This window comes from Podarcis tiliguerta, assembly GCF_965153285.1.
Source record: "Podarcis tiliguerta genome assembly, chromosome: 1".
In the NCBI taxonomy this organism is placed as follows: domain Eukaryota; kingdom Metazoa; phylum Chordata; class Lepidosauria; order Squamata; family Lacertidae; genus Podarcis; species Podarcis tiliguerta.
In genome coordinates, this window is record NC_139534.1 from 45,981,839 (window position 1) to 45,999,066 (window position 17,228).

The 17,228-nt window shown below is 40.3% G+C and overlaps 1 protein-coding gene across 7 annotated transcripts in view; it reads left to right on the plus strand.

Moving 5' to 3' along the window:
- SEMA5B (semaphorin 5B) overlaps positions 1 to 17,228 on the plus strand; it is a 350,137-nt gene that overhangs the window by 65,093 nt on the left and 267,816 nt on the right. For 6 of the 7 annotated variants that reach the window (XR_014503687.1, XM_083406846.1, XM_083406852.1 and 3 more), the window contains exon 2: positions 13,167 to 13,248. The exons of the other annotated variant lie outside the window; for it this stretch is intronic. The gene's annotated coding sequence lies outside the window, so the exon portion shown is untranslated. The remainder of the gene's footprint in view (positions 1 to 13,166; positions 13,249 to 17,228) is intronic. 7 annotated transcript variants of the gene reach the window in all.

Here is a 17,228-nt window from a genome sequence, read left to right on the forward strand (position 1 = left end):
GAAGGGAGTTGTAGTCCATAATTATCTGGAGGGCACCATGCTGGCTACCCCTGATTCAAGATCTCTGATGATCCTTCTCTGACTTGAAGCTTAAGAAGGGGGTGGGGAGCGTTGTCCGTGCTGTGGGTGAATGACTGAATCTCTGTCCTCTCCAAGACGTGGAGAAGTGCAAATCCTCATCATACTCGCCAGAGATGGAAGGAAGGTTTGCCATGGAATTTGTGGAGCCCTCCTTACTTGGCAGTAAGCCCTATTGAATTCAAGGTAAACAGGCATAGGTTTGAGAGTTTGTTTAGACTTTAACACGGTGCACTTTGAAATCCTTATTGGGGGGGCGCTTCCCTGTGTACCAGGTTGTTTGTGCTTATGAAGATCCACCAGGTTCATTGTCCCTTTTGGAAATCATTCCCTTTTTTTTTTACGTAATGGTGTGAAAACTGTGAATAGGTTGTTGGTGTGGATTGCAAGTGGCCCTTGTGTGTCTGCTTATTTGTGTAAATTAGGCCTTGATGGACAGGGTTATGGGATGAATAAATCTGTAGAGATTCCGCAGGGTAACTTCTAAAATTCTAAGCACTTTCAGGTCCTTGAGTCACCAGAACAGAGAGGAAACAATTGCTTACTGTTTCCAAGCTGATGTTTATCAGCAGAGCACTCAGTTCAGTCTGAGGTACAGGCATTTCTTGGCCTGAGGCTGTTTCTGAATTTGATTATGTGTAGCAGAATCAAACCATGGTTGGACATGGAGTAATATTTCAATTTTTATCAAGGGACATATCTTTTATTCTGGCTTTTTGTCATTCTGGGAATATGGAGAAAAAGCAAATTAGCTCATTCTTTCAAGGTAATTAACCAGTTATGTATTCTCATTTGGTTTAGGAATATCTTTTCCCCCCCTTCCCCAAGGTCAACCTTATGACATTTTCCACAAGTTATGCCGAAATCATTTTTTAAATTTCACACATCTCCGTGATAATGTTATGGAAAGCTCCATAAAATTGCTGAAAAGAAGGGATTTGGAGAGGTGGTATCAGTAGGCCAATGACACCCTTGGCTCTGTTATTCTTTTACACTGGATTCTAAATTGGGTTCTGAATCAGTGTCTGAGAATAGGAATAGATTGTTTGAAGGCTAGTAAACTGAAGCTAATTTTTCACATGGTGGAAGTGTTTCAGGTTCAGTGTCTGTGGATGCCATGGATGCAGCTTTGTCACTGGGGAACCAGTTGGCAACTATGTCATGCAGTGACTTTCGTTGGCTTAGGTCGTTTCACCGGCTACAACTCCCTCTATAACTGTAACCCATAGTTATAGGTGCTCTGGGAGCCTCCAGATCAGATTATTGAAATGGGTTGTTCCTGGGGCTGACTCTGAAGACTTCTCTGAAACTTGAGTACAGTGGTACCTCGGGTTACAGATGCTTCAGGTTACAGACTCCGCTAACCTAGAAATAGTACCTTGGGTTAAGAACTTTGCTTCAGGATGAGAACAGAAATTGCATGGCAGCGGTACAGCGGCAGTGGAAGGCACCATTAGCTAAAGTGGTACCTCAGGTTAAGATCAGTTTCAGGTTAAGAATGGACCTCCAGAATTAATTAAGTTCTTAACCCGAGGTACCACTGTAAATGCAAAGTACCACTGCTGGGATACTTGTTGAGGTCACCTGAAATGACTGTATCTCACTAGTTCTAAAACAGTCATGCTGGTGCTTACCATTTAAAGCCCTTAATCGTACATGAGGCGGTCCAAATGTTGCGCCTTTTCTTTGCATTGCTCTGGGGTAGGTGGTGACTGGAGACAGGGCATCTTTAGTCATGGCTCCCTGCATGTAGAGAGCTTTCCCCCACAGATGCCTGACTGGCACTGAATTTGATGCCTTTTCAGCTTCAGGTGAAGTCTTTTTCTATTTGTCCAGCATGACAATATGTTGCTTAAACTGTTTTAATCAACATGTATACCTGTATACCTGAAGGAGCATCTCCACCCCCATCGTCCAGCATGGACACTGAGGTCCAGCGCTGAGGGCCTTCTGGCAGTTCCCTCGCTGTGAGGTTACAGGGAACCAGGCAGAGGGCCTTCTTGGTAGTGACGCCTGCCCTGTGGAACGCCCTCCCAGCAAATGTCAAGGCAATAAGCAACTATTTTACTTTTAAAAGACAACTGAAGGTGGCCCTGTTTAGGGAAGTTTTTAATGTTTGATGCTGTATTGTTTTTAATATTTGGTTGGAAGCCTCCCAGAGTGGCTGGGGAAATCCAGCCAGATGGGTGGGATATAAATAATAAATTATTATTATTATATTCTTATTATTATATGGTTCATAGAAGTTATTAGCTTTGTTGCTCTGTTGGGTTTTCAAGCTATTTGTTATTAGTTCCTCTGGGAGGGTTGTAAAAAACAAAAGGTGGCATACAAATGTCTTTAAATAAATCCATCATGGAACTCAAGGAATGGTACATGTGGTCCGAACACTGAACTGACCTCCTTGGCTTCAGCAAGGTGTTGACCTCATATGCCTTCAGACTATATCCTGATACCTGCAAATTCCAGATTGTTAAAGAGCAATGCTCCTAATGCAGAGTCTTACAAGACTTCATTTCTCCATTTCTATTTTTTCCCTCTGCTGTGTATATTTTTACCAGTTAGTCTTCTGGAAGAAGACCTGTTCTCTTCTCCTTTGGCAATGAAGTCAGTTGAGAATCCTTTGCTGATGGCCTTTGTCAAATCCAAGGGGCTTCTGCTGCTCTGAGATTAGGGAAGCAGTTGTTCTTTTGTGCCTGTCAGACACACTCTCACTTCACCTGCTTGCTTTCTGAGTTTCTACCTACTTGATTGTTTTTTATTGCCCTATCTACCGCTGCCTTGCTGGATCCTGGATAATTTAATGTACTGAGTACCTTTGACACATGTGTGTGTGTGTGTGTAGCTAATTCAGTAAGTGAAAAAAATCGAATTTGTCTCTCTGTGTTCATGCCCCTGGTGTGTAGTGCATTTGGGAAAACTCTGAACCCAGCAATGTTGTCAGTCCCCTTAGGACATCTTATTATTAAATATGTATCCTGCTTTTCAAGAGATGTTCTCAAAGCAGCTTACAGGGAATATAAAATACAGTAATACCAACTGGGCATTAAAAACCTCACTCTTAAAATCAGTAACACCAAAGTACTATAAAATGGAGTAGTTTTTCGGTTTTGACTTCCAGCATCCTACAGATCAAATGCCTGGTATGGAGGGGGGGGGGCAAAGCGTTTCCCATGACCCCCTTTAAAAGGGGTCACTCAAAATTGAGTTGGATTCTCTCCTGTGGAGCAAATTCCACTAACGAAGAACCACCACTGCTAAGCTTGTTTTTAACCTTGGAAATTAATGGCCACAGTTGCAGAAGGGCCTGATTGATCTTTCAGTTTCAATTCACAACATAATCACTTCTTGCATTATATTTTCCTAAGCATGTATATGCCAATATAGGAAATTAATGTGTGTGCATAGCTATCATACTTGTTTTACTGTAGGTATAAGCATTGGGAAGCATTTAATTGGCTGTAGGTTTGCACACAGCAAAATAGCTACACACATAAACTTTGGTGTTTCTCTCCCCTAGCCAGTAGTGTGATGATAATTGTCATCATTATTGTTGATTCAATTTTTTAACTGCCTTTCACTCCAGGATATCAGGATGGGTTACAGCAATTTGAAAACACAATATTAATAACAGGTAAAAGAAACAGAATTAAAAGAATATGGTGGGTCCTAAATATCTACATCTATCTATCTATATCTATCTATCTATCTATCATCTATCTATCTATCTGTCTATCTATCTATCATCTATCATCTATCTATCTCATATGCCAGAGGCCAGGGTAAACAGATCTTTTTGATTAACCATAATGCACTGTCCATAAAATGAGTGTGCAACAACCAGATTCATCTAAATAATTAAAGTATCCTCCCGCAACCTGCTGCCCTCCATATGTTGTTAGACTCCAGATCCCATCAGCCCCAACTAGCATGACCAGTGGACAGGGATGATGGGAGTTGTAGTCCTAACATCTGGAAAATGCTGAGTTGAAGATGGCTGACCTAGAACAATCTGCCTTGTGCTTTTGGTTTGCTGTAGAAAAAGAAGGCTAGAAGTGAGTCTGACCGCAAAACAAAATGAATTATTCTACTATGATCATGAACACTTATGCATCACCATTTTGTATCCGTTGGTTGGTAAACAGCATGTGATAATGTCCAAAGCTCTATTTAGGATGGCAGCCTTTGCTCTGGCTTGGGTGTCAGTTGTCATCTTATTAAAATAGCCTGTGAGCTGACCTGTCCTCACCAAATACTTCTCTGAACATCTAGTAATCTCCATTTCATTTGCTCTTTTATCACAGCTCTTCTTTCCAACTTCTTCATAACGTCTACCGGTTTTGACTTCATTTTTTCCAAGCCTCTCCCCTGAGGAGTCTCTGCACATACTGATATATGAAAAATTGATCATTTTTCTCTCTTCTGTGAGTTTTTGTTGGAGGAATGTGTACACCTCCTCTTCCCCTCAAGAGACATACACTTTGCATTTCATTTATATTCTGTGCCTTTAAAGTCATGTCTTCCACCACCTTCGTTTTGTCATATCTCTGCTTGTTTATTCCTTTTCCAGGCCTGGTTCCATCACCCCCTAATAAATTAAAGGCTGGGAGAAAACTGTGGCTCACAATATACCCCATCATTCTGAAACAGTAAAATAGCCAATTTTAATGACGCGGGGAGGGGGGGATCCCTCCATAGAATGATGTAAGATGATTTCTCATAACCGTCATATTACCATATATACTCGAGTATAAGCTGATCCGAATATAAGCCGAGGCACCTAATTTTAGGACAAAAAACTGGGAAAACTTATTGACTCGAGTATAAGCCTGTTCACCACACCACAAACCTGGTGGTGGCGGCAGCGGAGGAGGAAGAACAAGCAGCCGGAAAGGGCTGCTTTCAGTCTGCTGCTTCCCCCTCCACTGCCCCCGACAGCGGAAAAGGCGGCGGCGGAGGAAGGAGCAGCCGCTCGTCCCTCGCAAGACCAGGCATAGGAGTCCGGTTGGGAGAGGCGCAGCGCAGCGCCTCTCCCAGCCGTGGCTCCTGTGCCTGCCTTTGCTCCTTTCTCGCCGCTCGTCCCTCTGCAGCCACTCGCCTCACTTGAATATAAGCCGAGGCTTTTTCAGCATAAAAAATACACTGAAAAAGTCGACTTATATTTGAGTATATACGGTATGTACATTTTTACAAAAAGATTTCTCAAAACTATTGCAATAAAATAAGAAGTCTCAACTTGGTTCACCTGTTAAGTGTCTCTTCTCACCCCCTCATACCTGAATGTCTGTGCTAAAAGAAGAAAAATCAGTGACATTTCTTTTCACCTTCGAAGATTTTGCAAGTTTTAAAATCCTTGCAACTTTACTAGGGAAATGAGTAGGCGTCATCGTTTCTGCTTCACAAGTGGGAACTCTTGAGTCCAGAAGTGACTTGGCAAGGTCACTAAAAGTGAGTGTTGCAAAGCATTCTTGAGTTCCAGAATACTCTCTACTGGAAGGCTTGAGTAAACCCTTGCCGATAAATTAATAGGGTTCAACTACTTTGGGAACTACTTTGGGAAACATGAGGTGTCATGATTCATTTCCCTGCATTTCTTTCCTTGTGGTCTGTGTCGCTACAATAGGAGTTTGGATGTTGCCAAGCATTAAGTTGTGTTTGGGCAATCATAGCTCTGCTTAGTAAGCTGAATTACATGCTTGCACATACAACTCTATTGTGAGCAAACATGAGCAAAACAAGGGAGTATGGTAACAGCTTAGAAACAAACCAGGATAGTGAACCATAGCCTGAAATTGTGTTAATATCCTGGCATCTTTCAAAGTCAGTAATCTCCCCCCCCCCCCCCAGTTTGGAATAAATTTGAAATGATTGATAATTAGTGGCTACCAGCTTAGGATGAGGCTTTCATGAAGAGAGCGGCATTATGGTTGTATGCTTGGGGGAAAGGTTATTCACATCTCACTTTTTCTCCAAGATATGGTTGACTGAACCAGCCCATTGTCTTAACCCCTGTATCCATGGATAGACAAATCAGTCTGTTTCTAGACAGTGCCACGTTCTCATGTACTCATTCATAAGTCTTCTCTGACCTGTTTTCACTTTAATATCCCTTTAAAAAAAAAACCATCAAGTTTTATCACAATAAATAAGAATTTTGTTCCCATGAATGCATGTATCAATGTATGTTACTCTCAAATATGCAAATTTTAAGTTTTATGAGCAGAGGACTATATTACTAAATTCTTGGAAATTCAAAGGCTGATTATATTCAGATGGATGTAATAGTCCAGGAGCTGCAAATTAGGTCACTTCACTCAAAAATGTGGATCAAACAAAATGCTCTTCCACCCTTAGTTGAATGTTTTGCATTGTTAAGTTTCTAGTTCTGCAGAGAGTTTTATCATTTTTATTTAAGCCAGGAAGAGTAACAAGGACTACAAAGTCCTAAATGCACAGTAAAAACTTATGGAATACATAATATTAAAATGAATGAACTATACATTTGTTTGGGTGAGAATTTTTTCTGGCAACATTTTTTATGGCTTTCTGTACCCATGATGATTTTATCCGTTGTCCCTGTGTTTAGCCCAAGAGCATTAATTGCTTATCATATCAGCTTATTTTTATATATTTAGAACCATAATAATTCATTTGTGGCCATGCATGCTTATCTAAAAGACTATAGTACCCTGATTCTGAGCTTACAGCAGTCTCCCTCAATGGGTTCCAAGTGACTGGTGTTGAAAAGTTATTGGGGAAAATAACTTGCCTTGAGAGTCATGGACTGTAACAGAAAGTTGGATAAGGTGAGACTGTAAGAGGGCCAGTAATTGCACACGAGAGACCACTGTGACTTTTCTGAATCTTGATCTATTGTCAAGAATGCTGAGAAGGTAGACCAACATGTTTGAATGCTCTTAGATTGAAGGCTGTGGGTAAGTGAAGACACAAATGTCACTTTCTTTTCTTTTTAGTCTATTTGTGGAAACAAGGGAATTTGAGTGAGTTTGGGTAAGGTAGGGCTAGACTTTCAAGCTTCATTTATGAGTCATTGGAGGTTATATGAAGGTTATGCGGAGTCTACTGTGGAATTCAAGGACCAAAATCAAGGCTGTACTATTCACTGCCTCTGTACTTCTCATTTCCTTCCTTTTGAATCTTTGAATGTAATTGCCACCCATTGCCTATTATCAGTGGGCTCAAAGCTTTACTTAGTTACACTATGCTTGCAAGTGTCATACTGACTTGCTGCTACATGAAAAATGTCAAATCTTGCAGCATCTTCATGCTAGATTTTGTCTGCTTTAGTGCTTTGGAGTCAGATGCCATCATCTTCTCAAAGGGAAAAACATGACTGGAATACAAGCTTGCTTTAAACAGATACTTGGAAGTCTTGAATGGGTTGGATTTCAGTTCCTATGGGGGAAAGGCTTCATCTTGCCTGGATACTGACTTTTCTATAGGCTGGTTTATGCATTAGTGAAACTGATTGTTCTGTATACATGATGGAGTGGGTACCCAGACATCACACCACTGTTCCTGTGATGTGACATGTTATATCTATTGCCATGATCCTTATATATAAACATAGGAGTGGGAGGTTTATGCAGCATCTGTGCATACCTCCATATATATTTACTGCCCACATCACAGATTATTTTACACCAGCAGTAGTGGGTGTGGACTCTTGCACTGCTGGGTATGTAATATTCCTGGATCTGGAACTGGCACATGACCTGATACATAACTCTCTGCCTTTTTGGGTTTCAATCTTGTCCCCTGGCTGGAACTGCTGGTTGAGATAGAACATAAACACTCCCAAGCCCCATTATGTGCATTAGGAAGTTTAAACACGACCCTCTGTTATTTAAGATACTCATCTTTAAATTAGTGGGATCTAAAAGTGCTGCATTCTTCCCATATTATGGTAGGATAATTTAAGTTGCCTCCCTGTGGAATTCGGTATAGTACATGTCAAGAACTATACGTGTACAGTTCCCAGAATTAGTATATGGTTTTCTTCCTAATGGTAAACTCATAATAACAAATCCTGATGTCTGATTGCTGAGCAAACTTCAAAAGGGATAGTGTTGGCTGACAGCCCCGCAGTACTGATTTTCGTTTACTCTGCTGTTGCTAAATGAGCAATGAAGTATAATATCTTGCTGTACACATTCACTGAGCAGATTTCTTTGTAATGTGGTAAGTGAAACCTTATGTATTGTGTCGTTTGACCACTGTCATATTTTCAGTTTCCATTTTTGTTGTTATTTTGACATTATCAGGGACCTTGTTCTATTTCCGTGGGAATCATAGTTGTTGAATAAGATCATTCGGTCTTTGGCTAAGCTGATTTTTCCTGCCAGCCTCCAGGATGCTGGGACAGTGTGTTTTCCCACTGGAAAAGTACCCATTTATTTTCAGAGTCTGCAGCTGTCTCAGCTGGACAGTGAAAGAGGCATAGATTGGCTGGGATTTGACATTTTACCAATGTCTCTATTTACATTTAGGGTTAATCTCCCCAAACCCGGTTCATTTTTTAAAAAGAGGCTTTCAAGATCAGAACATCTAGTATACTGTTCCCATGAATGCTTTGTACTGTGAATGTGTTTTTATGCAGGGTTTACAAGATTACTCACTGGGAATATTTGTTCATTTTGACCTTCCGAGAATCTTGGCTGAAGCAGTACATCAAATGTGAGGATTCATATCTTCTCCATCTTGGCCAATAGCCATTAATAATATTATTTTCATGCACTTCAGACTACTTGCACTGTTTGGTGTGAATATAGCTAGTAGGAGATTGAGAAAAACTTTGATAAAACTTATTCTGTTTATATTGTTCTAGTGAGTTTGCCAGAAAAAAGAGTTTCAATGTTATGGCAACATTGGGGGGCTATACTTTGACAGAGAGCATCAGTTTAGCATCATAAATCTTGTACCCTCCAGCTGTTTGGTACTACAACTTTAACTTGGTTGAGGCTGATGGGTGCTGTAGCGTAAAACATCTGGAGGGCACTGGGGTTGGGGAGTCTTCCTTAATTGACTGATAGGTCTGACCTTATAATTAAGTCTTGATTGGTTGTTAAGGTTTCATATGTGAAATTCTTAAGTAATAATTGAATTGTGTTTCTTTTGCAAAACAATTCATATTGAATATGTTGCAACAAAAATAAAAAACGTATACATGAACAACATTAAATTAGAAAATTAAACGAGAAGAATTATTCAGACCCAGTTTAGTAGCTACATCTATTCCCCAAGGTGGATTTTTAATTGGATTTTACTCAAAGCTGTCTCATGTGAAGAGCTTTTGCTGTCAGTTGTATCATTATGAACAATAAAAGCACATCATTTTCAGACTGTCCAACTGTGCCTTTTTAATACATGTTTTTATATCATTATGTGCATATTCCTCGTTTGTACTGAATATGTACCTGATTTTTGAATTTATGTGCCACTTGTGCTTATTTGGAATGGCCTGCTTTCCTTGGGACAGTACTGAATTTTGAAATCTTGAAACCAAGTGTTTTGAATTTTGCAGCTCAGTAGAAGTAGGATATCTAAGGACAAAAATATGCTTCCTCCTGTATGTGAGAAAATGCATATTTTAAAATTATTATTTCTACTTTTCAAGTAGACCTATATTTGTCTTGTGCATTGTCACAGTAAGAAGTACTGGTCTACTTGATGTAAATAAAAGTTTCTTATGTACTGAGTAGCAAGGTAATGATTCAGGTAGCTGGGTGCCTGTACAAAATATTGTAAGAATCAGTGCTTAGTCTGAATACAATTGTATCAGATCTAGAAGTTGATTACGGGAGAATCCCCACTTATGCAGGGGTTCCATTCCCAGCCACTGCGCACATCGGCAAGATGCATGCCACTCCGTTCTGCCCCCCCACCCCCTTTTGGCACTGAAAATGGCATGCATGTCAGCGGTCACATGCATGCTGACCGCAAACAAATGGGGTCATATAATGCAACCACCTTAATATAAATAGTTGTTAATTGTTTTGTACAACGTAATCAACATTAAAGATCGGTAAATACAAATATAAAACAGTATACAAGAAATAACAATGGAATAATAAGGAATGGCAATCTCGCAGCTATTTGCATGAGTAATTCGGTCCTAAAATGCTTTTTAAGGAGATAAATCCACTTCTCTATCTCTCACTCTCCCCATTGAACAGTTCACTTCTAAATATCTTTCAGGGGTTATATGTCACTGAAAAGCAAGTTTACTCTTAAAAACATACATTTTATAATGAAAGTATGATTTATAACCACCTTTGATCTTCTGAGAAGGAGCTGCAAATTACAGGGCCTTTAAGACCCTAGATGTTAATGGGGAAATGAACGGGAAAGAGGAACAAATAAACTTCATGACCTTTTAGAGCTTTCTCTCCCTATCCAGCTATATTCACAATCAAATGGTCCATGTCAAAAAGTGTAGTTAATAGTTGCAAGCAAAGTGTGTTTTGGGGAATAGGAACTCTACAGTGTCATCGTGTTTCCTAGAGTAGCTTATCTTACCTAGAATTCTCAAAGATTAAAATCTCCTGTCACCACATTGATTAAAGAGAGGCTGTTTTTGGAATGGTTTTTTTGAGTTAACATCTTGTTCAGATTAGGCAGGCTTACACAACTTATCAGCCAACCATGCTCACGGAAGCCCACCAGCCATGTTGTCTAGCCCTCTAGGGACTTGATAGATATTCCTGGGGTTTTGGGGTGGGTGGGGTGTGGGCGGGCAGGCAGGGAGGTCTGACCATGCCTGAAAAAACAAGGTTGACAACACCTAGCAGACTTCTTAGGTATTTGAAATGCAGTTAATGTAGTTTATGCAAGATATCATTTATATGGAGCTGAAGGGATAGGTGCTTGTCAAAGCCCATGGCACTGATTATTAAGTGTGTTGGATCCAACACTTTGGTATTGCCTGCCAGGCCTTCTCCAAACGAGATTTTGAGTAGGAAACCTGAGTACAGTTGACTCGCGACTTGTGTGAGGGTTATGTTCAAGGGATGACATATAAAGCTAAATTTGTGTATCGTCAAAACAGGCCTGGAACTGCTCCCACGCAGGCACCCCTACCTTTCCAAAGCTGGTGCACAGGGTGGGTCTTGACCTCCACACAAGCCAGAGAGCTTTTAAGCTGTTTGCTTCCTTATCAGACTCTGGGAAGTGTGGTGCCCCAGCTGCTGCCTTTGCTTCGGCACCACTGTGTGCTGGAAACTTTGAAAGCAATAACCCCAAAAAAGCTCAACAACTTTCTGCCACCACTGATTGTCCGGACTTTCACTTCTTATTTAGAGATTTGTTTTCTTAATTTTGGGTTAAAAACAAAACAGGGGTCGTCTTATACATGGGGGTGTCTTATATATGGAAAAATACAGTATTTCTGTGCCAGGTTTCCGCACAGTGAAAAGAGCCTTTAGGCTTTCCTCCGTGTGTGTGTTTAATTTGTGCAGTGCCAGTCCACTGGCTGTCAAGTGTGTAAAGCTGCAATCGCACAGGTTAAATGTGCACAAGATGTGAGTTAACTGTACAGATAAATGGGATGAGCATCTTCATTTGTAATTGCACACTTATGGTTTTAGTTATTTTAAAAGATAATCTGAACCGGGCTCATTCCTTTTCACAATAGAGTGTATTTTAAAGAGTCAAAGCTGAATAAATTTACATGTATCTACCTAGAGGAGGCACTATCATGAACAGTTTGACAACTCCATTCTGAAGTACAAACACACCACACACCAGCCCTCATTTGCAGCAGCCCAATTTGTCCATGAACCATCTGCTTCTTATTTAGTATTTAAATTGATCACCACTAGAGATTTAATACAGTGGTAGCATCTATTTGTTCATCCTTTTGTTTTTGTAAACAATTATTCTGTAGTGTTTAATCAAGGATGGATTTTGTTTGATATGTTATGAAATTGAGTTATATCTTGTGCCCTCTAAAGTTGATGATGATTTTTGGGAATCCTGTGCAGCATTTGTCCTATTCTCCAAAGTTATGCAGAAGTGCTGGGTATTTCTTTGATCAAGAATGTCCTTTAAAGCTTCCAGCTTTATAGGCAGTTGACTAATTGTAGACTGAGAAACAACAGATTTTCAGAACTCCCATGTGTGAACAAGTGTTCTTTTAGAGGAGAATTTTGTCCAGTGAGTATGCCCTAGAGACAGTCTTGGACTTTGTAAGCAGCAGCAAACCGTCTTCATGCTGCTCATCAAACCCTGGGGTAAAAAAATGAGACCAAATTGTTTTAAAGACTTGCCAGGAATTTTGTCAAGGGTAAAACAAGATATCACCAGCCAATTAAGTCTAATATTTCTTTGATGTACTGCATCTCCCTAAACAAATGCTGGAGCTATAGTTCTTCTATATAGCTATAGCTAATATTTATCCCTTACGATACTACCTGCGAATTATAATTCCAGGTGTTGCCTTCACCCAACACTGAATAGCCATGAAGTGGTGCTCTAGGAGAAAATGACATCCTTTGTTAAATTTGGACAGGGAACTTTGGCTCTTCTGTCTGGGTGGATGGTAGAGGAAGAAGATCCGCTTCACCCAACAATTCAGGAATCTAGAATGTGGCACAGGTCTTTTGCACTTCCTTTTCAGAGGTTCTGCTGTGTCACAGCTGGCATTTATCAAAGCCAGTACCAAGTGCTTTCCCCTATGGCAACATAGTCCATCTTGGAAAAGTTGTAGTGCTGGGTGAATGGGCCAGGGACGCTCTTGAGACCCCAACCTGCATTGTTCCATTTGTTTATTGCACCATGATTTCCCATTTTTGCTATGAGAAGTAGCTTGTAAGTCTCCCATTGAGGTGTTGACCAAGCATGAGGCCTGCAAAGCTTTTTAACAATATACCATAATTATTATCTGAGCTCATTTTCTGCAGGCCCTTGTGAGTTCTGTATGAGTTCTGTACCTGTGCAGAGCAGCATCTCAAAACCTTCTTTAACCTGAAGTTAAAGAGCAAGGGTAGGGGTGAAATCTCTGCGGTTTCATGCACACAGCACAGGGGCTTCTCAGTGGAGTTATGAATGCTCTCTTCTTTTTTCTTCAGCTCTAGGAGGTTCCAAGATTTGTTTGGCTCAAGACCCAATATGTGTGTCTCCAAGATGACTATTTGAAGAACATCAGCTACAGTAAGCAGTCTGTCTTTGGATATATTTGCTAAAGGTAGCACCACATACACAGGATGTTGCTGTAAGAAGGAGCTTCACTGTACCATCTCCAAAATATGCCCCAGCTTCAGCTATGTGTTTCTTTTGGAAAAAATAGACTATACTCACAGTAGAGCAAAGTTGCTATTCTGAGTGCAAGCTGAACAGTACTAAATAGGGATGATTGTGTGTGTGTGTGTGTGTGTGGTTGAAAACTACAAAATGACTAATCATTGAAGTATTCTACAATTAAGTTCAGTTTCATGTCCTGGCCTCTATACTAACAGCCAGATGAGTTCACAATAAGATGTCAGACCTGCAAATGAGTTTGATGTCAAGGTCATGTAGATTTTCCAAATAATAATTGTGTCAATGAAATGGTTGAGAGCTACAGAATGTCACAGGCATCTGTGCAGCCCTGGATATACATCTATTATGGGTTAGTTTATTTATAAATTTGTATACCACCCTTCATCTGTAGCTTTCAGGGCGGTTCAAAATATAAAAGCAAAGATAAATGCACAAAATGCACAATAAAAACAGGAACAAAACACACACACACACACATTTCCCCATTCTTTCTCCCAACAGAGGTCATCATACAAAGTGTCCAAAGCAGTTTCTGGGCACAAACTGGGCCCAAATCCCGACACAAATTCAGTTTCCTCCAAGAGCTCCTGGATCTGGTCCATGAACACAGCTCAATAATCTTGCTCAAGAAGGGGAGGTTGGCCTTTGGCCAGTAATTGCTTAGATTTTCTTAATCCAGAGAGGGTTTCTTGAGGAGTGGTTTTACCACTGCCTCATTTAAGCAGGCAGGGAACCCTCTTTCACATGGAGACATTAATTACCTGCCTGGCCCAGCCAGCTGTCCACTAGCCAATAGGGGTAATTATAAATCTCCTAAATCATACCAAAAAACATTGCAGCAGTGTGCACTAAAAAGTACAATGGAAATCATTAAAACATCATAAAATGCAGGACAAATTGACCAACTATGTACAGGATCCTCTAGAATGCTTGATGAAACAAAAATGCTTCTCAACAGGTGGAGAAACTTCAGCACTCCAGTTGCTTGGCTAATTTCAATAGGAATAATGTTCCAAGGTATTCTTTGGAAAGCCAGGTGCTGAACGGGCTCCAAAGTGTTGGAGAGGGTGCTCAGGAGTGATTATGTTGATATTTCACCTTATCCTGCCATTGTGAGACTAGAGCATTGACAGGATCTCCCAGAATATTCAGTCACTGAGGGCAGATGGTCTGAACAGACCCCCACGGCTGTAGTGTGGGGTGCCCCAGTAGAAGCTGCAACTCCAAACTTCACCTTAGACAAGTATTTTGCCATTGCACTGAGCCAACCACACAGGTCCATTGTGAACTGCTCTTTCAGATCTATGGGCAGTCTAAAGAGTGTTTGGGGAGTTGGAAATACAGTATGCTAAGTTGGTGGAAGGGCTCCTAGCTGTTTTATGAGGAACAACAGCTTTCTTGGTGCGTTGAACTTATCACTGTTGCAGTCAGTGCTGGACTAAACAGACTTCTGACAATCTTTATGTTCACCAGGGCAGAGGGCCAAATGGCAGATTGCTTCCTGCATTCATTTAGCATTCCAGAAGTTGAATTCCCATCCCTGTCATGCAATAATTCTTGTGCTGTGGATTGTTTTAGTTTCGAACCCTATGGGGATTGCCTATTTTTAAATTATTTTGGCAGTGATGCAAAGATCTTCAGTGGGACTCTGGATTCTTCCCTATCCCAACCCCCTGCTCCAGAGACCAGCACCCCACATTGATTGACTGACTGCTCTCAATAGGAAAGCATTTCAAAAGTTGTTTGTCAGTGGGTGAACTGCCATGGAATGGGCAGGAGGGCGTCAAAAGTTCTGTGGGGTTGTTTTACCTGTAATTAATCACTCAGCAGAAAGAAACCCATATAGGTTATGTGTGTACACTTCAAATAATTTTCTGTCTGTCTCCATCCAGGCCTGTAGCCTTTCTAGAAAGTTGTGGGAATGACAACAACAACAAAAAGTAGGGGGCAGTTTATCTAGTTCACAGGCCTTTTAAAGACAAAATCACAGACTTTTTTATTTAACTCTCATTTTTACAGCCATACTACAACGTCAAAAGTTTTTACTAAGCAACTTCAGCAGGTTTCTTCTTAAAACAACACATACTGCTGTTCAAATAAGTCAAAACATTTCTTCATCTCAGGTATAGCCTCAATTGCATGTACATTTTGATAATTGCATGTACCAAGTAGAGTTGGTGATTAAAGCAATTCAGAAACAAAGTTTTTCACATAAGTTCTTTAGAGATTAGAGCTTGAAAACCAGCTGATAAACCTTTTATGACAGATCTCCATCATATGATTGGGCAATTAGTTTGCCATAATTTGACTGTAAGCCAGTCAGTGTTGACAAAATTTCAGATGTTATATTTTAAGCACTTTGTGAACAAAGCTCATAAATTGCAACGCATATTTCTGTCGGCTTCATGCTTGCAAGTTATAGGCAATGGCCAATTAAATATGCGTTCGAATGATGCATGATTGCACACACGCGCATGGCGCCGAACCCGGAAGTGAACCGAAAACATCCCTAAACACGCTGCTAAAAGGGTGGAACGGGGCCACGGTGTGCTTATGTGCACTATGCCAATGCACTTGGGGGTTGGGAACAGAACAAAATGGTTGTTGACTGTAATCAGAGAGCATTGCTATATTTACAATACTGTGGTACCTTGGTTCCCGAACTCAGTCCATTCGACTTCCAAAATGTTCACAAACCAAGGTGCGGCTTCTGATTGGCTGATTGGCCCCAGAAACAATGCCGACAGCCAAAATGGATGTTTGGCTTCCAAAAAACGTTCGCAAACTGGAATACTTACTTTTGCGACATCCGGGAGCCGATTTGTTCGGGAGCCAAGCTGTTCGGGAACCAAAGTACCACTTTACATTGTTTGTCCCTAATCTCATAAGCTAGCAATTCTACACAAGTACTTTAATTAATTTGCTTCATAATAATTTCTAGAATTATTTTAGTCATGATGTGGATTACTTCATATTGGATTTCAGTGCTGACGTGTTTAGCATTTGCAAGAATTGTTATCACAATTCCTTGCAATTTTTGATCTTTTTTCATAGAAAATGCAAATAACTGTAAAAAGAGCCAGCTTGCCTCTACTCCTAATTGTTCACACCCTGAATCACCCCGAAAGACAATTGATTGACATCTAAAAATTGAATTACTTCAACAATACACTTCACATAATATTGGCTATTTTTAATCACTTGTTACACATTTTTTTCTGAATTGTTTCTTTTGTTATCCAGAGAATTATCCATCGTACTTTTATGGGCTATTGTATATTTAAGGAGAGAAACAAAGGCCTTCTTATTCTTATTTATTCTTCTTCTCATTATTAATTAAATTTGCATATTGCCCTACCCTGTACCCATAGATGCCAGGGTGGTTCACAGCTCAAAACTACAATATAAAAAATACAAAATATATAATAAAAATAAAAGCATATATAACCCCCCTTCCACAACACATTTAAAGGGGCATCAGATGTTGTTGTCTTTCTAAAAATTATGCTAGAAATGTAATTTAAAAAAAAAAAAATGGGGAGGGATTTTTTTTTGGGGGGTAGTCTCCCATTTATCCCTCACTACATAGAAATCCCACCAGCTGCTATTTGCATCTAAACAAGAGAGACCAGCACCAAATACCATTTAAAACTAAAGCTAGCGATCAAGTCAGCTGGAAATGAAAGAAGCGTCACATTTCGGCTGGTACTCAGTTCACATCCTGTGCATATGCACAGTTGTTGAGGGGGATGTGTCACACACACCTTCCGTAGATTAACTTGGCACCTCTGACAATGGCTATTCTTAGCATCACAATTCCACCACTGTTATGCTTTTAAATCTCCCAGACAAGTACTGCATGTACAAGACAG